The sequence below is a fragment of the Kogia breviceps genome, chromosome 10 (assembly GCF_026419965.1).
Source record: "Kogia breviceps isolate mKogBre1 chromosome 10, mKogBre1 haplotype 1, whole genome shotgun sequence".
NCBI lineage: Eukaryota > Metazoa > Chordata > Mammalia > Artiodactyla > Physeteridae > Kogia > Kogia breviceps.
Window position 1 is genome coordinate 84,863,006 of NC_081319.1, and position 24,085 is coordinate 84,887,090.

At 43.7% G+C, this 24,085-nt stretch overlaps 1 protein-coding gene and 1 long non-coding RNA gene across 2 annotated transcripts in view; one reads left to right on the plus strand and one right to left on the minus strand.

Moving 5' to 3' along the window:
* The window catches only part of LOC131763217 (uncharacterized), a 42,882-nt gene extending 25,877 nt beyond the window's left edge, over positions 1 to 17,005 (plus strand). Inside the window, exon 3 of the long non-coding RNA XR_010835121.1 lies at positions 16,929 to 17,005. This is a non-coding gene — a long non-coding RNA (uncharacterized lncRNA). The remainder of the gene's footprint in view (positions 1 to 16,928) is intronic.
* The window catches only part of DDR1 (discoidin domain receptor tyrosine kinase 1), a 50,436-nt gene that overhangs the window by 20,856 nt on the left and 5,495 nt on the right, over positions 1 to 24,085 (minus strand). The window contains exon 2 of the mRNA XM_067006504.1: positions 20,327 to 20,398. The gene's annotated coding sequence lies outside the window, so the exon portion shown is untranslated. The remainder of the gene's footprint in view (positions 1 to 20,326; positions 20,399 to 24,085) is intronic.

Below are 24,085 nucleotides of genomic sequence, written 5' to 3' on the forward strand. Positions count from 1 at the left end.
TAGCACTTCTTTAATTGTCTGGGTTGCATTCGTACCAAGTGAAGTCCAGGGGAAACGTACTGACAAAGATTTCTTCGTTATTTGAACAGACGCAAATGGGGGGAGAACTGAATCATGCTGGGCACACAGTGGAATACAGTGTCAACTTCAAAAGAGCCAGTTAGGTATGATGAGTTCACGTTGCCAGCACCAACTTCATTTCAGAAAAACGACACTATTCATCACATCAAATTACTTTCAGTTTAAATTGTCTTTCCACTCTTGTTTGTATTTATTGCAACTTTGTTTTGGGTTTATGACTGCTTAAGTACTGAAGCAGGAAGAGTTCATAGTTAGCTGTGTTTGCACACATTTGTTATAAAAATAATTTAAGTCAAGTCCATGAGAATTGTATGTCTTCCAAAAGGGTCCATGCATTACTCAAGTTCTAGCCCTCAGTGCAGGGCTAAACTCGACCTGGGCCTTCAGGAGTCTCCAAAGGAAACCTGTAGTGTTGGAATCTGTGTTAAAGTCCAAACCCCCACCCTCCCCCAAAGATCCAGCGCAAGGAAGTTAGAGCTGGGAACCTCGGGGCTGCTGAGACTGAGGGAGGGAAGGAGGGGTCACAAAGTGAAGCGGTCATAGGGCAGCACCTGGGAAAAACTCCAAGAAGAATTTACATGACAGAACCGAAAACTGAGGTGAGAGTGTGTAGAATGTGAAGGTGTGAGAGAGACCACCGCAGGCTTTAAGTAGAAGGAAAGGTGAATTGTAAGAGATGATGTTGGGTGGGTTTATCAGTGAGAATGCTTGTGGCTGCAAACACCAGAAAAGGCTTAAACAAACAAACAAAAAACAGAAGAAAAAAAAAGTTCTGGGTGAAGAAGTTTCCTGGGAAAGAAAGGTTCTCGGTTAATTTGGTGGCTTTATGATATCATCAAGGACCAGTTTCTTTCCAACTTTCTGCTCTCCTATCCTCAGTGTGTCAAGACTCAGTCTCATAGACTTTGGCCGCCTCAGCTGCAGACACCACATCCCACATCCTCAACAGCAATGTACAGAGGTGGAAAGCTTTTCCCAGAAGTACCCCCGCCGACTCCCCCCTAACTGCCCCACCGCATGTCTCACTGGGCCCAGAGCCCCACTCCTAAATCCATCATGGGGAAAGGAATGGAAATGGTGTGGCTGATTTAGAGCAATCATAGTAATATATCTCTTTCGGCCATGAAGGGACCATCTTCTCTGAATGTATGGGAGGGCAGCATTGAAACAATAAATAAATAAAATTTGTAAAAGCTTTGCCAGCAAGGAAGTAGGGATGGCTGTTTTGTGAATGCCAAAAGTGTCCTCTACAAAATGCTTTCATGAGATTGAACAGGCTTTCTTGAAGGGACTTGCCTGCCATGCCGAGGGGTTTGGGTCTTATCCAGTAGGTTCTGGAAAGTATTTTTAAAAATTGAGTCTGGGCATGATTAGATTTGCATAATGCTATAAAGAAGTATATGAAGGCAAAGTGGAATTAGAGGCAGAGGTCCCAGTAATAAGGCTATTTTTTATGTGCTTCTAATTCTAAATCATATACATACTAGGAAACCAGAACTGGCAGATGGATGGATAACTTATCATGCCAGCTGGATCACAGGGGCAGCAAAGACCACCCCTCTTGGAGATCTTCCACCGTGAACTTCACAGCTCTTCAGCCATGGGTGGAGCTAAGCTGAGTACAAACAGCAGACTCTTAGTGCCTGCCTAGGACCCAGAACCACCCTCTGTGTGTGAGTGTGGGGGGCGATCAGAGGTCGGGGTGGGAGGGGGCTGATAATGTTATAATCAAAGGAGGCTCACACAAGTGCTAAATTCTGCCACTATGCTCCTGAAACAGACCACTGTGTCCCATTTAGGGTGCCAAAAGTGATATTTTTGATAATTTTAAGCATCAGGCTGTAAACTATACTCCCATCTATGACACATCCATGGGTGTGGGACAGCTCATGTGTCTCTCCCCTAGACTCCAGGGAACCCACTGTCAAGGGCTTCATAATGACCTGCCCCCTGACCCGAGGGCAATAGTGATACAGACAACTTGGCCTATGTCATCCTCTGCACTGCCTGAGTCCTTCCATTCATGAAATAAATAGTCTCCCACCACCACACAACCACGTGACCGTCAGCTGAGGCTTGAAGTTCACATCATATCTCTGGAAAATAGCCTTCAAACTTTGCCTGTCCATTTGCTACTGCCCACAACCAGGGGCCAAATGCAGTGTATTAGCCACCTTCTGGAGGCTTTCTTCCAGCCTCAGTAGGGCTCCCACCCGGAGTGAGGTTTGTGCTTCATGAAAACCCTGGTCTGAAGAGTAGGGGTTGGAGGTGGGAGGTGGAGGAAGAAACCTTTCTGCAGAGATCTATCCTCCCCATCATGGAATCAGCCTTTTAATTTATTGAACTGACATTATAACACGAGCTCCAAAACATTCTACATACAAAGAGAGTGAAAATTTTCAAATTGTGAAAGAATCTCTCACTTGATAAAAGAATCACATGAGGGACTTCCCTGGTGGTGCAGTGGTTAAGAACACGGGTTCGAGCCCTGGTCCAGGAAGATCTGGTCCATGGGCTCTAGAGCCCATGAACCACAACTACTGAAGCCCGTGTGCCTAAAGGCCATCCTCCACAACAAAGAGAAGCCACCACAATGAGAACCCCAAGCACTGCAACGAAGAGTAGCCCCCCTCGCCGCAACTAGGGAAAGCCCGTGCACAGCAACGAAGACCCAACACAGCCAAAGATAAATAAATTAATAAATTAATTTTAAAAAGAAAAGAATCACCTGATCCCATTAAGTAGCATCTTCTCTTTATGTTTCCATAGTGTGTGTGTTCACATCAATAGACACTTAACAGGGACTTTCCTGGTGGTGCAGTGGTTAAGACTTCATGCTCCCAATGCAGGGGGCCCCGGGTTCCCACATGCATGCAGCAACTAAGAGTTCGCATGCCACAACTAAGGAGCCGGCGAGCTGCAACTAAGGTGCCTGCCTACCGCAAGTGAGGAGCCAGTGAGCCACAACTGAGGAGCCCACCTGCTGCAACTAAGACCCAGCATAACCAAATGGATAAATAAATAAATAAATATTTTTTTAAAAATAGAGACTTGGGCTTCCCTGGTGGCGCAGTGGTTAAGAATCCACCTGCCAATGCAGGGGACATGAGTTTGAGCCCTGATCTGGGAAGATCCCACGTGCCACAGAGCAACTGAGCCCATCCGCCGCAACTACTGAGCCTGAGCTCTAGAGCCTGCGAGCCACAACTACTGAGCCTGCGTGCCACAACTACTGAAGCCCACACGCCTAGAACCCTGCTCCGCAATAAGAGAAGGCACTGCAGTGAGAAACCCGTGCACCGCAATGAAGAATAGCCCCCACTCACCGCAGCTAGAGAAAGCCCATGCACAGCAATGAAGACCCAACGCAGTCAAAAATAAATAAAATAAATAAATATTTTTTAAAAGATTTGAGCATTTCACTATACATAAATTATACCTCCATTTTAAAAAAGAAGAAAAAAAAATAGAGACTTAACAGAAGCAGGGACTGAAAATTTCTGTCTTCCAAACAATGGAACAATTAGAAAGTAAGCAAATGAAAATGGAAATCTGAAATTCTAATAGTTTAAAAATTTTTTAAAAATTATGTAGCTGGTTTTCCTGGACAGGAAGATAAAATTCTCGGCTGGTATTCAACTCTGGATGACCTTCAAACCAAGCAGGAGCCTCAGCTGGGTGTCTCTGAGCTGCACAGCTGGAGGGGGTTGTGCAGTGGGGAAGGCCCAGGACAGGGTGAGAGGCAGGCAAGGGGCCGGGTCTTGCTGTTTGTTCACTGGGGTGTTCTTCACGAGATCCTTTCCTCACCTGGAGCAAGTGGAGCAAGGACACATCTCCTTTAGGTGCCATTTGGGAGTTGAGGAGACTTTTTCCCTTCACAGAAAACCCCGAGGAAGGTTGGTTCTGAAGGTTTTCAAGGCCAAATATAAACAGTACCAAGTCTCTGGGTGTGCAGTAGTTACCCCCTGCCAGGCACCTGCCGCCCAGGATTTGGGGCTATCTCTGTTCTCAGTGGCAGATGATATTTTGATATGGTTTTCACATCATCAAGATACAGGCAAATCCCTTTCTTTAAAAAAAAAAAAAATCCCTTTCTCAATCTTAAAATTCCTAAGATGGACCTCCTGACCCTATTTAGTTCTGGATTTTTCTTCCCTGCTTGTGTATAGAAAGCTCCCTAGGAGTAAGAATTGGAAGTGGGTTGTCTTTACCCACATCTAACATCTAGCATCTTACCTTTGCTTCAAACTCCTTGCTATTGAGCCATTGAATTTCTGAGTGGATGAAGAGATCGATGAGGAATTAGTGCTAATATTAACATTATTGGACTAAAATATACATCCCATTCTGTGATGAGAATTGCTAAGTGTTCTGTGGGAGTCTGAGGATGAGTAGAGTTGATCCCTGATTATTAGGCTGTCCCTTTTGGTTGCATCTGGATGTGATTTGGGGCTTGTGGGGTATGGAGTCCAAGGTAAGGGGTGCCCAAGAGTCTGCTGTGGGTTTTTGAAGCTGAGGAGGTGGGAGGAGAAGACATGAGAGCGGTTATGACAAGAGGGAACTGAGAAAAGTAAGAACATTCAGTGCTTGTTTTGTGCTTCTAACATTTTTGACCCTGGGGAATTTTAAAGGACTTTTTCTAATATTTATCGTAGATGGAGGAGTCAGTCATTCATTCAATAAATATCTCAGGTACTATGTAGGGGTTGGGAATAAACGGTAAATGAGATGAAGTTCCAGCCTTCAAGCCTTCAAGGAGCTTTCTAAGTTTGTTTTTTAGCCCCACAAGGACAAGGTGGAAATCCCAAGAGAGGCACTTTGACTGAGGCCCCAGGGAACACCCAATGCCCAGATGTGTGGACAGAGACACAACTCCCAGCAAAAACAGAATTCCTTTGGAACTCTGCTGATTGTGAGGAATAAGTCAAAATGGCAAACCTGCAGGATAACATCCTGGCTCATTTCTTTCTTTTTCTTTTTCTTTTTTTTTTAAATTTTAGCTGCACCACACGGCTTGCGGGATCTCAGATCCCTGACCAGGGATTGAACCTGGGCCATAGCAGTGAAAGCACTAGATCCTAACTACTAGACCACCAGGGAACTCCCATTGGCTCATATCTTATACAAAGGAAAACACGGAGGGTTTGCTGAAGAAGGGAGGAGAAAGTAGCATATTGGGAGCAGTGTCACAAAAATGTAAATTGCTCCCTGGCGATTGCTAAGATCTTGATGACCTGATAAAATGGTGTATAAGGCAGAGCAAACACACCCTTGTGATAAAGCCAGAAATTTCATCCACAGTGAAGGATGCTACCAGAGGCAGGCTCAGGGTGGGTTGGGGAGGATCAAGATTGGTGTCTGGAAAATTAGTTGGGAGGCTGTTGAAACTGTTTCGGTGAGCAGTGTTGAACATTTGAAGACAGCCACCAAGGGGCAGGTAGGGACAGACGGGACACAGATTTCAAGGCAGGAAGGACTGATGTAAGGGGAGAGTGAGGAAGACTGTGTTCTTTCCTCACATACCATGTTGCCTTGCTATGGAATGAAGACCCCACTTCAGTCCAACTCTTCCACTTTATAGCAAAAGGAAGACATTAAAACCCGGGAAATGGAAACCCTCATCTATGGCTGAGCTGAAAGTTGGGGGAGGAGCCCAAGTAGAAGCCAAGTCTCCCTTCCCTGGTCCCACCCCTTCCACAGGTGCTCATTAGAGCCAGCCAGGCCCCTTCCACACACCTGGGCCTAGGCCACACCCCCTCCAGTGAATCAGAATCCCAGGGCTGGGACCATGAGCTATTCCAGGGCAGTGCACAAGCTTCTCTTCCTGCCGTGACCATGATAGCACATCCTGTCTACACCACACTTTTTCTCTGTTTCATAACTGCATTACATAATTACAGTACATTACATATTCCTACTGATAATTGGAAAGGCGCTGAGTGTTGGATGGAGAACTATGTGCAAACAAAATCCTTCTTCATAGGCCCATTAGCGGCAATAAACTAGAACTAATTTGCAAACATTTCATTGAAACTGCAGGAGAGGGATGCCTTTGGAGGCTGCTCTCCAGTAAAGAAGGGTTAATGGACAATCATTGTTCAGTCAGCAGTTACCAATCTAAGTTTTGTAAAACTGATCATCTCTTTATAAGTTTATTTTAGTAAAAATAAAGAATATTTTTAACATAAAACACAAATCTTGAAATTTTAAAAAAATTGTGGTAAAATGCACATAGTATGAAATTTACCATTTTTACCATTTTTAAGGGTACAGTTCAGTAGTGTTAAGTACATTCACGTTGTTGTGCAACCATCACCACCACCCATCTCCGGAACTCTTTTCATCTTGCATGACAAGCTCTGTACCCATGAAACAACAACTCCCCATTCCCACTTCCCCTAGCCCCTGGTAACCACCATCCTACTTTCTGTCTCTACAAATTTGACTATTTTTCTTTTCTAATTTTATTTTTTTATTTTTATTTATTTTTTTTGGCTGTGCCACGCAACGTGTAAGAACTTAGTTCCCTGACCAGGGATCAAACCCATGCCCCCTGCAGTGGAAGCACGGAGTCTTAACCACTGGACTGCCAGGGAAGTCCCTTGACTTTCTTTCTTTCTTTCTTCCTTTCTTTTTGGCTCTCTTGGGTCTTTGTTGCTGTGCGAGGGCTTTCTCTAGTTGTGGTGAGCAGGGCCTACTCTTCATTGCAGTGCACAGGCTTCCCATTGTGGTGGCTTCTCTTGTTGTGGAGCTTGGGCTCTAGGCGCACGGGCTCAGTAGTTGTGGTTCACGGGCTCTAGAGCTCAGGCTCAGTAGTTGTGGTGCACGGACCTAGCTGCTCTGCAGCATGTAGGATCTTCTCGGACCAAGGCTCGAACATGTGTCCCCTGCACTGGCAGGCGGATTCTTAACCACTGCACCACCTGGGAAGCCCTTGACTACTTCTTATAAGTGGAATCTTACCTTTTTGTGGCAGCTTATTTCACTGAACATAATATACTCAAGATTCATCCATGTTGTAGTATGCATTAGAATTTCCTTTCCTTTTAAGTTGAATAATATTTCATTTTATGTATAGACCACATTCTGATCATTCATTCACTGATGGACTCTTGGGTTGCTTTCATCTTTTGGCTATTGTGAATAATGCTGCTATGAACATGGGTGTATAAATATCTCTCTGAGACTCTGCTTTCAATTATTTTGTGTATATCCCCAAAAGTGGAATTGCTGGATCATATAGTAATTCTGTTTTTAATTTCTTAAGGAACCACTACACTGTTTTCCATAGCAGCTCCACTATTTTACATTCCCGCCAAAAGTGCACAAGGGTTCTAATTGCTTCATATCTCTGCCAACACTTGTTATTTTCTGTTTTGATAGTAGCTATCCTAATGGTGAGGTGGCATAAAACCTTTTTAGGACATAGGTTTACTAAAGGTTTTGATCTCTCCTACCTCTAACTTTGCATAACGTCCTAAATTCCTTAATCACAATGTTTTCATCCAAGGAGATTTTTTGGAACATAACCCTCATGGTTAGAGAAGGAATACTTAATTGTCATCTTAAACTCTTTACCAACTAGAAAGGTAAAATTTGAATTGTTTTAATTTTCTTTCATTATTAGTGAAGTTGAACTTTTCTACTAAATTGTTATTTATGGTTTCTCTGTTGTGAATTGTTTGTGTCTGAATTTCTTACATGGTACAAAATAAAATAGAAATAGCTATTGACTGCTTTCTATGTGTTAACTACCGTTCTAAGAGCTTTACATGTAGTAACTTAGTAACTCGGTTAATCCTGACCCACCATGAGACAGGTGAAATTATTATTTTATAGAAGAAACAGAAGCATGGAGAGGTCAATGAACTTGCCCAAGGTCCTACCCAAGGAGTCTGGATTCAGAACCTGTGTCCTTACAAACAAAATGGCCAATATTTTCTTAATTTATTTGTTTGCTTTTAATTTTTTTCCATTAACTATAAAAATGAAAACAAAATTGTGGTTAAATTTATCAGTCTACTCTTTTCTTTTATTGGACCATTTTATTCTTTTAGCCAGCTTAGAACATCCTCTTCTTTTCAGATAATAGAAAATATTTGGATTTTTGTTACATTAGATGTTTTACATGTATGTATTTTCCCAAATAATCATTTCTCCCAAACTGTTTATTGAATTATATTTTTCTTCCATTGTTTAGCAATGGCACCTTTCTGCTGGTTTTTATTTCCTAATTGCTGTTTTCTTTTAATGAACATTATATGTTCAGTGATCTGTTGAAGGATACTGAAGTCTCTTTCTGGTTGTTCTGTTCTTTTCACTTCATCCGGCATGAATCTGTCTCTGGAGTGTTGGTGTTGCTGGCTGCCTTCTTCAGTGTTAGTTTTTGTGTATTTTGGAATTTTAGTTTCCAGGTTCATTTCCAGGTTTTCTCCCTCTCATCTCTGGTTCCCTAGACCAGCAGAAGATGGGCTTCCAAGGCTGCCCTCTGTTCCTCCAGTACCTCCTTCTTCAACCCAACCCCTCTCTCTCCACAAATAGCCCTTGCCTTTACCTTCTCTCAAAGTTTTTCACCTCCCCATGTCTGATCTGCACTGGCCTGACCGCTCTTACCCCAGGATTAACAGATCCTTGGCCTCCTCTTATATTTTTGAAGTTATCACAGTGGTCTTTCCAGTCTCTTAACCAGTTTTGCTGCAGGGAATGGAAAGTTTGGAAACTGTGGTGTGGGTTGGGGGAGGAAGAAAGCTCTGGGGGAGGTACCATAAGTGTTTTCCTGTGTTTGTCGCTGAGTGTAAAAAAAAAAAAAAATCAGACACTTGCAGCACAGTAAGGGTTAACCTCCAGCCCTGGGCCCCAGTGGATCCCTGTAGCAGCAGGGTGAGGAGGGGGGGTGCTGCTGCCCTAGGTAAGGCCCGCTGTCCAGCTGTCAGCGTCTATTTGCCTGAAGGTTGACAGGCTTCATGCACAGAACTCACCCAGGCAGAAGCAGCAGCCAAGTACAATGAACTTGACCCAATAATAACAAAGCCTTGAACATTAAATTTTAAGTGCCTTTTTTTGCTCTGTGAGTGTGTGTGTGTGTGTGTTTGGTTTTTGGTCTTGCATCAGGCTGTAAACTCCGTGGTTGCAAAGACCACATTTCTCTTGTTCACCATGTGACTAGCACGGAAGAGGAATTCAGGAAATATTTGTTGACTAAAAGAGTAAGTGGATGTTGTTTGCCACCATCCCTAGTCCAGTCCTGCCTCCATCCCAGTCAGGAAGAAGGCTGAATGTCAATCCGGAAGCTGTGGTCCTACAAGCTCTGCAAGACCCTGGGGCCTACAGGCATTGCTTGGATGCCCCACTAATGAAGTGGATCACAAAAGAGAGGAAAGGCATCTGACCACTGGGCATAGACACCCCCCACACCCTGCAGATTTGGTGTCTCGAGGGTTCCAGTTCAGTGGGTGTGATGCTCAGCAGGAGATGGAGACAGTTACAATATACCTGGATGGGTAATTTTTTTTTTTTTTTTTTTTTTTTGTGGTACGTGGGCCTCTCCACTGTTGTGGCCTCTCCCGTTGCAGATCACAGGCTCTGGACGCGCAGGCTCAGCAGCCATGGCTCACAGGCCCAGCCGCTCTGCGCCATGTGGGATCTTCCCAGACCGGGGCACAAACCCATGTCCCCTGAATCGGCAGGTGGACTCTCAACCACTGCGCCACCAGGGAAGCCCTGGATGGCTAAATTTATGAGCACATGTGAGACTTCCCTCAGATTCCCAGAAATACTTCAGCAGAGAAGGGGACTTCGCAGGGGTTGGGAAGAGACGCTAAAATTTGGGTTATTACCTTGAGATGACCCCGTTTGCATATCCTTGCAGGCTAGTGAGACTTAGGGAAACTCAGGTTACATTTTTGAACTCAACCTTGAAATACTACTTGCACCACAGACTAATTACTACCACTGGGGTGAGAGCCCCTTGTTCTGTTGGGGATAGTGGCAGTGACAGTGGCTCTGGTGGAGTCACTGCAGGTGGCCTTGGGTAAGGTAGACTGGAAGTTCAAACAGAAGGAGAATAGAATGCAGGTTTACTAGAGCTTCTGGGCATGTTAATTCCTCTGTGATGCCCTGGAAGATATGAGGTAAGTGGGTGAGGTTGGTATTTGGAAAGCAAACAGACAAGACAAATGAGCTCTTATTCAAGAGAAATGAGCTTCTAAAGAGTTTGAATCTCTTCCTCAATAAGAGGAGAATCACCAGGGAAGGGGCCAGAGCACCTTTACAGTGCCAAGCCTGGGAATGTCCCCATAAAGGTGGGACCATAGATGGGAGTAGGAACGGGGTAGCTATTCAGCCTCTTGAGGAAATCTGAGACAGGCATTTCTTTCCCTTCAAGCCCAGGGAAAGGGGCTTCATAGTATCCTTCAGAGAGTTTACTGTGTGTTCCCTGCAGTGTGGAGGACTGGGAGAGCTGGTGGCTGGCTCATTCTGAAAGTCAAAAACCAAATTGGCTAGCTGCCCTGATGGTGGAACAAGAGAGGCTGCTGGGCTGAGAGGCTGCCAACCTTCCCAGATACCCACACTGGATTTATGATGTTTCCTGTGGACCAGATGTGGGGCCTGACGCAGGGTGATGTTAGATCCTGTCCAAAAGTGTCATCTGGAGGGATTGGTGAGCCTAATAGAGTCCTGCCAGACTTGTAGAGGCTGGAGAAAAAAATATAGTTGACTAGCCTAAGTAGGGCATTTGATCACATCGAACAATCAGGGAGTGAGAAATCTTAGTAAAGGGAAGGAGTTGTCTCCAAAAGTATCCACAGAAGTGCCTAATGAAAGGAAGGATCACCTATGCCTAAGAACCCAGGGATGACTTATGCCGTCTTACAGGAGTTCTAGCCAAATAAATCCTCTCCTGGCACCTTTTGGCCTCTCCCTCTCACCACTCCAACCCTGTTGGGGTCCAAGGTCCCAGGTGAGTTAGCAAGATGATGGAGGAAAGACAGAAGCTCGCATAGAGGATGACCTGTATAGTAAGTATACAGGAGCAGCTGCTGGGGAAAAAAACCTCTACGTTAAAAAGAGACAAAAGTTAAAGTATTTCTCATGGAATAGTTCCAGCATAAGGACTCCTGGGCTGGATATGGTAATTCCACCATGTTGGGGACCCTGGGTCCTTCTGTCTTGCTGTTTTGCCCTTCCCTGGAATGGTGATCTCACCTGAAAGGTTGAAATGACCCATCACCACATCCGCTGGGTCCTTATTCCAGCCAGCAGGAAGAGGGAAAGGGGAAGTGGAGCACCACCCCGGCCATCCAGAGCATTATCAAAAAGTTCCTCACTCACTTCACTCAGACCCTTTTGCCCAGAAGTTAGTCACATGGTCACACATAGCTTCAAGGGATGCTGGGAAATGTAGTCTTTATTCAGGGTGGCTATAAGTCCACCAAAAACTTGGGAGTTTTATTAGTAACGAAGAAGAGGTGAATGAATATTGGGGGACAATAGCAGTTTCTGCCACAAAGCAAGAAATGGGAAATGAGAGATCACTGCACACTTCAATTCCCAGTGAAGGCAGCTGGTCTGTATATGGCACAAAGAAAGGGAAGAAGCCTTGAGTTTAAATAAAGTTTGAAGTTTTACCATTACATGAAACCAGACCATTTAATTACTAAACTTTTGGGGAAATTAGACCAGGTGACCTTTGATTACATACTATGACCAGAAAGGTCATGGAACCTGTTTTAAATGTCCACCAAGGAGCAGAAGGAGAATGGGTCCCACAAAATGAGTTTAAAGGGACAAAGAGAAATGAAAATAAAATTGCTTCCTGGTCTCACCTTCTATTAGTTAGAGTAGTCTAGGCTGTGGTAATTAAAACACACACACACACACACACACACACACACTTTCAGGGCATCACATAATACAAGTTTATTTCTTATATAACACTGCTGAGAAGGTTTGCATTCCAAGAGCAGCTCTCCTCCTCATGGTCTATCAGGAACTTGGATTGATAGTGGCTCTGCCAATATCAGTTTATGGCTTCCAATGTCACCTTTGGTGTCAAGCTGCCAATCAGCCAGAAGAAGGGGGAAGAGAAAGGAGGAGGAACATGGGAGGTTTTTTAACAGACCAGGCCTGGAGTTTGGTATGTACACTTCTGCTCACATTCCACTGGAGGTAACTTGGTCTCCGTTGGAGATACCTTGGTCATGGGACCAAACCTGTTTGGAAGGGTGTCTGGGAAATGTAGTATGTGTACCCCAAGGAGAGAGGAGTTTGGTGTTTAGCTGGTGGTCTCCACCATTATGCCCCATGATTTTTCTTACTCAGTGTATAGTTGTACCAACATAATGGTTATAACGAGTCACCAAAAATCCAAAGCCTTTGGACCAAAGATGATTTCTCGTAGTCTTGTGCCAGGTCTAGAGAATTAACCATTTAATATGCTGGCTGGAACTTTCCTCTAATACACTGGAGGAGTAACAGAGTCATGAAAGGAGAAAGAGAAGGAGGCTGGTACAAAGCTTATAGGTCCTGCACCAGCAATATCCCCGGCATCCATGCAGACTGAGCTCTGGGGCAGGATGCTTGGGGTGGCACCTACACAGGGTTTAGAATTGTGGAGAACTCCAGAACAATGCCAGTAAGTTTCATAGCAAATGTTAGAATGCAAAGGAGAATATCCATGTGTAGGTGTTAGAGATGTTCCTCAGTGGGTCACATAAAAAGACGGCAGTTCTGGCTCACCCCCTCAAGTCAGGAGCAGTGGACAGCAGCAGTCCACCCATCTCCCATGATTAGTGACACCAAGGAAGAGAGAACAAAAAGAGGAAGCCTAGGACATTTGCAAGAATGATCAGGAACTTGGGCCAGGGGTGTAGTGCTCAGTAAGGCTGAGGACCCTCAAAGCAGCATCCAGGCAGCGGCTTTAAAGTCTGCCACTACTGTATAGCACAGGGAACTCTATTCAATGCTCTGCAGTGACCTAAATGAGAAGGAAATCCAAAAAGAGGAGATATATGTATATGTATAGCTGATTCACTTTGCTGTACGGTATAAACTAACACAATATCGTAAAGCAACTATACCCCAATAAAAAGAAAAATAAGTAAAAACCTATGTCAAGGAATTTTTTAAAAAGTCTGCCATGACTAATGGGGCATCAGCCCCACTAGGGGAGCACTGGACCCACTGTCTAATTACTGTTGTGGTCAGGCTTTTCCTGGCAAAGTGAAACAATGCCATGAACAACTCCCAGTGACAGAGGAAATAATGATCTGCTGACAGATACGGAAAAACCAGGCGGCCATTAGTAGGAGCCACCAGGATCTTTTTAGGATAAAGCATCATGGCCATCACCAAATACTAGGGGCATGGGAAATTGTGACCCAATGATATGGGTTTTATGAAACAGCCCCCCACCCCAAGTGCCCAGAACTCTTCAGAGTCTTCCCGTGGCGACTCTACGGGAGCCACAGCCCAGCAGCAGGAGTGTCAGTGGGGCCCCTCATGAATGATGCTCCGATGGCCTGTAGATATAGTGGCACAAGCCACAGACTGTTCAGAGCCACCATCTCCCATCTTCCATTTTGTTCCCAACTTGCTCCTCTTCCTGGGTGGTCTTGACTGAGCTCCTTCTACTATCCTAGACTTGCCTGGGAACTCGGGCTCCCTGGCTTGGCGCTCAGCTCTCTCCCAGGCCTTATCTGGGGCTCACCCTCCCAGCCCTTCCAACTTCCATTGTCTAGGGTAAGATACCCCTTCTAGTCAGCCCCTGAGGACTGGCTCAAGTCTAGACTGGTACGTCAACCATCCTCCAAAGGTGGAGGATGCAGCACTAGTCTTCTGCATTTCTCAGGGCAGCCTCAAGCCCCTCAGGCATGAGGAAGAAGCTCAAGGCAGGTAGGATTGGGCAACCCATGCCAACCCTGGGCAACCCCAATGTTTCCCAGTGGGAGAAATGAAGGACTTGAGATGGCACTCCAAAGCATAAAGGGGCGGGCTTCCCTGGTGGCGCAGTGGTTGAGAGTCCGCCTGCCGATGCAGGGGACACGGGTTCGTGCCCCGGTCTGGGAGGATCCCACATGCCGCGGAGCGGCTGGGCCAGTAAGCCACGGCTGCTGAGCCTGCGCGTCCGGAGCCTGTGCTCCGCAATGGGAGAGGGCACACCAGTGAGAGGCCACAACGCGAAGGTTGTGTTTTGCGTACCGCAAAAAAAAAAAAAAAAAAAAAAAAAAAAAATGCATAAAGGAGCAAGACTCTAGTAATGGAAACACCTGGCCTTGTCCATGGGGTGTGCTTCCTCTGAAGCAGCCTGTTAGGTAAGTAGGTAGAAACCAGCAAGAGCAGCCTTCCCTCTACCCACGTGCATTGAGCCACCACTCGGACCAATTTGTCATACAAAAATTGGTCAATCCATCCTGAAATTTCAGTTGTCCAGGTTGGAGTCCCGAGCTGACAGGCAAAATTCTAGATCATAGTGACTGGCTGGCATCTTCTCCTGCCTGATGGCTAAATTCCACTAGACACCTAATGCAGTTCTTGGTGGGATTTGGGTACCAGATAATTCCCATGACCATTTTGGGTTTTTTTTTTTTAGCTTCTATATTTAGATACCAAACCAGAAACAAACACACCGTGTTCTCAGCTTCACCTGAGCATGACAAGGTCCAGGTACACAAAAAGTGTCCTGTTGCTTTAAGAAGCTGGAAGCTTTATCAGACTGCTTGAAGAACACCTGGGAAAGCCTTGGAGGCAAGGACTATATCTCCAGGGTAGTCTTTTGAGCCAGCAGGGCTCACATCTCCACCCTTGACTCAACCAACTGGCTGCTTAGGACTCTATAACCAAAGAGCAGTTTATGAACCCAAAGAATGCATAATTTCCTTAATTTGTGGGCTCATAGATGTCAGCTCTCAGACTCCTGTCTCTTCTTATTGTGAATTACACTTGTGATCCGGACCTGGAGCATCTCTGAAACGGCATCTACTTTCCACTACTCTGCCCTTTGGCTATTCTTTAAAAAAAAAAAAAAATATATATATATATATATATATATATATATTTATTTATTTTTGGCTGCACTGGGTCTTCGTTGCTGCGCGGGCTTTCTGTAGTTGCGGCAAGTGGGGGCTACTCTTCGTTGCGGTGCACGGGCTTCTCATTGCAGTGGCTTCTCTTGTTGCGGAGCACAGGCTCTAGGCACGCGGGCTCCAGTAGTTGTGGCTCGCGGGCTGTAGAGCACAGGCTCAGTAGTTGTGGCGCACGGGTTTAGTTGTTCCGCGGCATGTGGGATCTTCCCGGACCAGGGCTCAAACCCGTATCCCCTGCAGTGGCAGTCAGATTCTTAACCGCTGGACCACCAGAGAAGTCCCTATTCTCTTTCTTTCTTTCTTTCTTTTTTTTTTTTGGCTGCGCCGTGTCTTAGTTGCCGCATGCGGGATCTTCGTTGCGGCATGCGGGATCTAGTTCCCTGACCAGGGATTGAACTCCGGCCCCCTGAATTGGGAGCGTGGAGTCTTAACCTCTGGACCACCAGGGAAATCCCTTGGCTATTCTTTTTTAAAAATATATTTATGAAGGTATAATTGACAAAAATAAACTGCACAGATTTAAAGGGTGGACTTCAATAAGTTTTGTCAAATGTATACACCCGTGAAACCATCATCACAATCCCACAAAGTTTTCTCTTGTTCTATGTAATTCCCTTCTCCTCCCCCTCCCCACCCCCATTCCCAAACAACCACTGGTCTACTTACTGTCACTATAGGTTAATAAGCACTTTCTAGACTTTGATATAAATGAAATCATAGGAAGGTACTTTGGGGGTAGATGGGATGTGGCTTCTTTCACTCTGGCTGTCCGCTTTTAAGAGACACCATTCTGATGAAAGACAGTTCATCTCAGAGAATCCTGCCAAGAGCTCAAGCCACTTGCCTGTGCAGAGACTAGGTGTTATGAATTCTGGTTAGGCTATGTAATTTCTCTACAAGGATACCAAGTCTACTTTCTGCTTAATGGATCTCTCTTAGCCAACAAAATTAATTTGCACTCTTAAGTTTTTGCCAGAATACATAACCTTGAACGTCACTCCCTCTCTCCCAATTCTTATCAGAAACTCAGTTAAGTGAAACAAAGTCCATGTAGGACTCCTCGAAGAGTATGTAGTTCCTCCAGCTCTGTAGATTGTGTAATTACATTCACTGCCCTGTGAATTTGGATTGCATTGCTTTAAACCTTTATAGAATCTCTTATAGGAACTTCCCTGGTGGCACAGGGGACATGGGTTTGATCCCTGATCTGGGAAGATCCCACATGCCGCGAAGCACCTAAGCCCGTTTGCCACAGCTACTGAGCCTGCGCTCTAGAGCCCGCGAGCCACAACCACTGAAGCCCGCGAGCCTAGAGTCCATGCTCGGTAACAAGAGAAGCCCCCGCAATGAGAAGCCCCAGCACTACAACCAAGAGTAGCCCCCGCTCGCCGCAACTAGAGACAGCCCGCGCGCAGCAACAAAGACCCAATGCAGCCAAAAATAAATAAATTTATTTTTTTAAAAAAGAATCTCTTATAATGAATTGCACTTTAGCATTATGCTGTCAGCTTGCAGGGACTCAATATGAGTTGGGTATAATTTTGAAGAATTTATTAATGAAATGGTACAATGTTTGCAGTTTGTTTTAAAAGATCCCCAGGGGGGAAAATGTGGTCTGGGTAGATTAAATGAGTATGACCAAATTTTGTTAGTTGTTGAAGCTTTGCAACAGATACAAGAAGACTCACTATGCTCTTCTCATTACTTTTGTGTAAGTTTGAAAATTGTCATTGTAAGCAGGGTTTTTTTTTTTTTTTAACACAGCTCATCTCAGGACTTAATGAAGGTCAGGTTCTTTATGTCTTGGCACAAAAGGAATTCAGCGAGAGGCAAAGTGATAGGTAAGTAGATTTATTAATATTTTGGGTAAAGAGCATGTGCAGGAAAATGGGGCACAAGAGGATGGTCATGTCCCAGGTCTTGGGCAAGTTCCTGGGAAGGGCCGCCAAGTGAAGCGTCCTTGGCTTCGGGCAGGAAAGAATTCAAGAACAGAGCCATAGTAAAGTGAAAGCAGAGGTACACATTCCATAGACAGAATGCGGTCTGTCTCAGAAGGTGTGCATGGCCCGGAAATATGGGGTGCTTAGTTTTTATGGGCTGGGTAATTTCATTGGCTAATGAGTGGGAGGAATATTCCAACTATTTGGAGAAGGGGCGGGGATTTCCAGGAATTGGGCCACTTTTTGGCCTTTTATGGTCGGCCTTGGAACTGTCATGGCACCTCTGGGTGTGTCATTTTGTTGCCAAAAGTGGGGTCCGGCTGGGCTGCTTGCTTCTCTAAAGCCAATACTAGAGGGGCAATGTTGGTGGAAAGGAAAGTTTGCTTTATTTCGGAGGCTGACAACGAGGGCAGGGGATTGAGGGGCAGACTCCTGCCCAAAGGCCAACCCCCTCCCCCATCAGTGGGCAAGAGGTTTGTTTGTTTTTTTTTTTAAGCTTTACTTTTTTGGTAACTTTTCTCTTTTTTTCTTGTTGGTTAGGTAATGGTCTATCTTAAGAAACTTTTCAACAAACCAGCTTTTGGATTTTGTTAATATTCTCTAAGTTGTTGTTCTCTATTTCATCTTAGTGTTTCATTCTTTCTTGCTTTTTTGAGTTTGTTCTGTTGGTCTAAGTATTGCTTTAGCCATGTCCAATTTCAACCTGTTGTGCTTTCATTATCAGTCAGTTTTCAGTATCTTTTTTTTCCCCTCCTCATTTACTTATTTGGTCGTGCTGCGTCTTAGTTGCGGCATGTGAACTCTTAGTTGCAGCATGCATGTGGGATCTAGTTCCCTGACCAGGGATCGAACCCTGGCCCCCTGCATTGGGAGCTCAGAGTCTTAACTGCTGCACCTCCAGGGAAGTCCCGGCAAGAGCTTTTATAGGCGGAGGGAGGGGGATACATGCAGAAACAGCACAGTCAGCTCTGATAGTCATCTTGAAATTGGTCAATCAGCATCGTCTTGATTTGTTTTAAATACAGTTAGCCTTCAGTCCCAGGGTGGGTTTGTTCCCATTTCTTTGAGGCCAGTTCTCAGAATTGTGGCCACTTATGTCATGGCTACAGTCTGGTCATTATGTAGTTAAATTCTTCTCCCTGGTGGGGTTTTCAGTATCTACAAGACAGCTCAAAGAATATGGCTCAGATTATTACCTAAAGCCCTTGAGGAGGAACTAAAAGTCCTTGACTTTGCTTAATGACTAAACTATTATTGTTTTGTCCTGTTTGACTACTTTCCTTTGCTTCTTCATTTTTCTCACTTCTCTGATTAAACATATTCTTTGGCTAAAGTTTTTCTACAGACAAAAGGCAGACTGAGGACATGGGGTAGGAGTGGGTGTGGGAGAAGGGCCATAGGGTCCTACGCCATTTAGCATCCTAGTGTATTATAGTGAGCCTATAATGAGGCTCAAGGTCTACTGGAAGTTGAATCTTGCTGCCATCTTGGGCCTAATAGGTTCTAACCAATTTTTGTCATATCTTCAATGGCTGTGTCATTCTTTTAAAGGTTGTGCTCTGTCCCCTTCCCTCCTGTCTCAACTACAGTATACTTTTGATGAGAAACTAAGGGTAATTTTAAGGCTTAAATAAAATATTTATCTTGATCCAATGCCTAGCACCGAGTAATCACTTAGTAAACAACAGTCATTTATTGTATGATGATTTTATCAGAATTGATTTTTGTGTATTAGTAGCCTGACCTACTTGGAATTTGGAGGTTTCCTTTGATATTGGACAAAGAACAAAGGGGAAAAATGTCTTATTTTTGAGAGGTTAGTTATAGGAGGTTTTCTGGGAGCTGACTGGATATATAGAATTTCTGGAAGAAATTTTAAGGTTTCCAGAATCTCGATCCAGAAGATGAAATTTTAGTATGAGATATTTTAAGCAAGAGTGCAAAGATAGCTTAATATTTTAAAATATATACAAATTTGTCACACCTGTAAGCCAAAGGAGATAAACCACATGATCATCTAGATTATTGATAGTTAATAAAATTGAACAATTAATCCTATAAGTATGTAAAAAAAGAATTCTTAGAACCTAAGAATAAAAAGATACTTCCTTATCATGCTAAAGAATCAACAAACAACATAACACATACTGAAACATTCCTATGATTAGGCAAATTTCCTACTATGGCCACTATCATTAACTATTATTTACATTTCCTAGACAATCATATCCAATACAATAAGATAATATAAAATTAAAGAGCTTAAGTATATATTGGATATATTGGAAAGGGGGAAAAGATCAAAGTATTCTTACTTGCAGACTTGATTATCTTCCTAAAAAATCAAAGAGTATCAACTGTAAAACTATTAAGGGCAGATATGTGGACAATTGCAAAATGATATATAAAAGCAATAGATTTTCTATTTATCAGCAACAGCCTGTTGGAATATATAATTAGAAAATTCACATTCACAATATTGATATATAAAATACTTAAGAAACACACTCAAAAGAAGCACATCCATTCACATCCCTGGAAAGAAGATTACAAATGTTTTTGAAGGACCATAAACATTAATGTAAATACCCCTAGTTCTTGAATGTGAATCCTCATTATTGTAAATATATCAATTTTCCCAAGTTATCTGTGAATATAAGGTAATTACACTAATAATAGGATTTTTAATGTAATAAATTTTCAAGAGATTTTTGGGGAAAAAAAAAGAATGAAAGGGTATCAGACCTACTAGATGTTAAAATATAATGGAAAGACCCAATAATTAAAATCAAGTGTTGCTGGTACTAAAACAGCTTAATCAATGAAACAGAACGTAAAGCCCAGAAAGAGACCTAAGTTGTATATAAGAATTTGGTATATAAAAATCGATAAACGGAAACCTCAGTTAAAATAGTCAGGAGGCCAGAAGGGGGAGCTCTTACACCCTATGACAATAGCAAAGCCCAACAGGAAAAAGAAAGACTTTCTCTTCTTCCTGGCAGGAGCTCAGCCAATGAGAGGCTGTCACAACTCAACCAATGACAAGCCACTATACTTTGAACTCTCAATTCCTCCAGTGGACTGTTTACTATAGCCCTCCCAACTTCCTTTTCCCCTTTTAAAAAGAGGTTTTCCTCTCCTTCCTGCACAGGGACTTGCTCTCCTCTTACTATGGTTACAGACTCTGAATTGCAATTTTTTGCTGATCCAGAGTAAACTTACTTTTGCTGGAGAAGTACCTGGCAGTCTGTTTGTTTCAGGTCAACAGGTGTACGGTAAAATATGCATTTCAAGCTAGAGGGAAAAGAAAGATTTATTATGTTACATAAATGGTATATTGGTTCTAACCATATGAAATACATTAATGATTAAGATTGTCTCTCTCTACTCAAAATCAATTCCATATGAATATAAATGTGGAATATGTTTAATGTGGAATTGTACAAGGGAGGAAGCCAACTTTACTATATGCTTCCTGGGTTAATCTTTAGTCTTGTTCCATCCCTAAGAGAAAGCAAAGGATAAGTAAATTGTGACAAATCTTTCGTTTTTGCATCTTGATATAGTCCTCAACTTCTCTCATCTTTTGTAATACTAATTCCTTTACAATGTCTGAGCCTTTATTACATCCAATTTCAATTCCTACAATAACTGGATGCTTGGATCCTACGCTTCCATGATAAGACACTGCACTTGGCTGATTTCTTTTCATAATGCACTTGCTAAATACTTAAGCTCTTGTGATAGACTTCTCAAGATATTATGTCAGGATTTCTCATCTCTATTTTATAATACAGTCATATCTCAGTAGCTGCAGGGGATTGGTGCCAGGACCCACAAGGAATACCAAAATCTGGTGATGCTCAAATCCCATAGTCAGCTCTCTGTATTTGCCAGTTCCACATCCACAAATTCATCCAACCTCTGGTGGTAAACACAGCACACGACCCGCAGTTGGTTGAATCTGTGGATGCAGAACTCGAAGATATGGAGGCAAACTATATTATATGTCCCTATTGTACAATAAAGAACTTGACTGCCCTTTGTCCCTGGGTCCTGGAAAAGACCCCAATTCCTTGGCATTTCTTGAGTAGTAGGAGTGTCTTTATTATTCATGAGTGTCTTGGATCACACCTGAATTCATGCTAATGAGATGACTTTGGATGAAAGGCTGGTCAGAAGAAAAATCAACCATGTGATTAAAGGGTTGGGGCTTTGAGCCATGCCAACCTCCAGGGATGGAAGGGGACCTGGATATTGAATTCAATCGTGTGACCAATGATTCAATCAATCATGCCTACAGAAGAAAACCCTGGACACTGAAGTTTGGTGGAGCTTCCTGGTTGGTGAGCACAAGGTTGTGTGGGGAAGGTGATGCCCCCTGATTCTACAGGGAGAGCACATGGCAGCTCTGTGTTTAGGACCCTCCCAGGCTTTGCCCTATGTGTCTTTTCCTTTGGCTGGTCCTCCTGATTTGTATCCTTTACTGTAATTGCAAGTGTGACATTTTCCTGAGTTCTGTGAGTTGTTCTAGCAAATTATCAAACCTGAGGGGGTGTCGTTGGAACTCCCCAGATTTGTAGCCATTTGGAACAAGTGGCCTGGGGACCCCCAAACTTGTGACTGGCATCTGAAGTGAGGGTTGTCTTGTTGAGGACTGTGCCCTTAACCTGGGAGTCTAATGCTAACTCCGGGTGACTAGTGTCAGAATTGTGCTGCAGTATTCCAGTCATTTGTGTTATTTCCTTGTCAGGGCCTTGCTGGGATGCCCCCATCTGTGTGATCTCATAAAGGTTGGAGACAAAGGGAAGGCAGATTTACCCAAAGAAACAAATTCCATTGCTTTTTGTTACACATTCCTACATTTTTACAATTTCTTGCTTATCAATTCTCTGATTTTTGTTTCTCTGATTTTACTAGATTATCTAGATTTTGGCAAATGCTAACAGTATAATTGCATAAGTTTAACCTGTATGCTTTAAGGATACATTTCCTACGGCCTCCATTTTTTTTCCGGAACTTCCTCCATTGTGTGTATGAATGTGTGTGTGATATTCATTAACCTGAGTTTTCATCAGAAGTTTGCCATCTTGATGTTTCCTTTACCATGAACAAAACAATGAATGGATTCTGCGTAACAAATAAGCGAGTGACTATTATACAATACAGATCCCTGCTACAGGCTCAAATATACATTGCTTAAATGCTCTGAATTGGGGAGAACATTCTACTTTCCCATTTTTATTTTGTGCTGGGAAAAACTGCTCCTACCCTAGGCTGTATGGAACTGAGCTACAAATGCCTAGTACTACCCACCTACCAACAGATTTTCGTTGCTCTGGGGATTCTTGTTATCACTGGGACATCCTATCTCTTTCACGCACTGCAGTACTTCTCAGCAATCGTCACAGCCTGAGATAGTTCCTTTCTCAGTAGGGCTTCCTTTCTCGCCTCAAAGATGTCCTCCAGTTGATTCTCACCATGGCTTTAGTTGACTGCTGGCTTCTTGCCACCCACCAGCCAGGGCAGTGCAATGATGTAATTATCAGCCACATTTCCAATTTTATTTTAGCTTGTTCAGGAGCAAAGCGATCATAACCTCCAGCTCTTAGTGGGGGGGTTTAACTTCCTTATTTAATTTTATGGAAATGTTCATGAAAAGGAGCCAGATCTGATCTATGTCCTCCTGATCAAAATTGAAGGCCACCCACCCTCTGCTACAGTATAATTATCTGCATTACATGAAAAAGGAAAGAATCTGTTTATATCCTGGAATCTTACTTCAAGGGGGTTCCTCTGATGGAAACTTGCTGAGTAATGCTGCTCCCCCAGGATGGCAGAGGACGGTGCTGACACCAGGTACCCTTGTCATTGGCATATGGCTTCATAGCAACTCCATCCTTCCTGCATTTCTTCTGTTTGCCTGGTGTACAGTGTGGCCTCAGACATCCTGTTCCCTCCCAGACCCTCCAACTCATCCTATAGGTAATGAATATCAGACCAAAATGGAAACGTTGTCTTTAAGTTTTCAAAAGAATCATTAATTCGGAGAAAGAAAAAGTTTATCTAAGTGGACTCTAGGTCTGATGCATCAGCATGAGAGGCTGACCCAGGCATTCTCACCAGAGTCCTCTGATGGGGTTTTTACACCCTGGCTATTACCCTTTGTGTTAATTTTGTATGTCAACTTGACGGAGATAAGAGATGCCCAGATAGCTGCTACATTTCAGGGTGTGTCTGGGAGGGCGTTTCTAGGAGATATTAGCATTTGAATCAGTAGACTCAGTAAAGCAAATTGCCCTCCCCAATATGGGTAGGCATTATCCAATCTACTGAGGGCCTGAATAGAATGAAAAGAAGGAGGAGGGGCAAATTCATTCTCTGTTTTAGCTGGGATGTCCATCTTCTCCTGCCCTTAGACATCTGCACTCCTGGTTCTTGGGCCTCCAGACTCAGACCAAATTGCATCACTAGCTTTCCTAGTTCTCCAGCTGCAGACAGCAAATCATGGGACTTCTCAGCCTCCATAATTGTGCCATATATATATATACCAATACAGAATATATATAGAGAATATATATATATATATTTCTGTTTCTCAGGAACAGAGAATCCTGAATACTACACTCCTGAATCAGGTCATGTTATCTTAATGCCCATCACACACCTACAGCCCTGCGCAATCATGAGAAACTCCTGTCACTCTGGAGGAAAAGATGGAAATTCAGACTTATTAATCTGCTATAAAAGACTCCGTTAGGGCTTCCCTGGTGGCGCAGTGGTTGAGAGTCCGCCTGCCGATGCAGGGACACGGGTTCGTGCCCCGGTCCGGAAGATCCCACATGCCGCGGAGCGCATGGGCCCGTGAGCCATGGCCGCTGAGCCTGCGCGTCTGGAGCCTGTGCTCCGCAACGGGAGAGGCCACAACAGTGAGAGGCCCGCGTACCGAAAAAAAAAAAAAAAAAAAAAAAAAGACTCTAA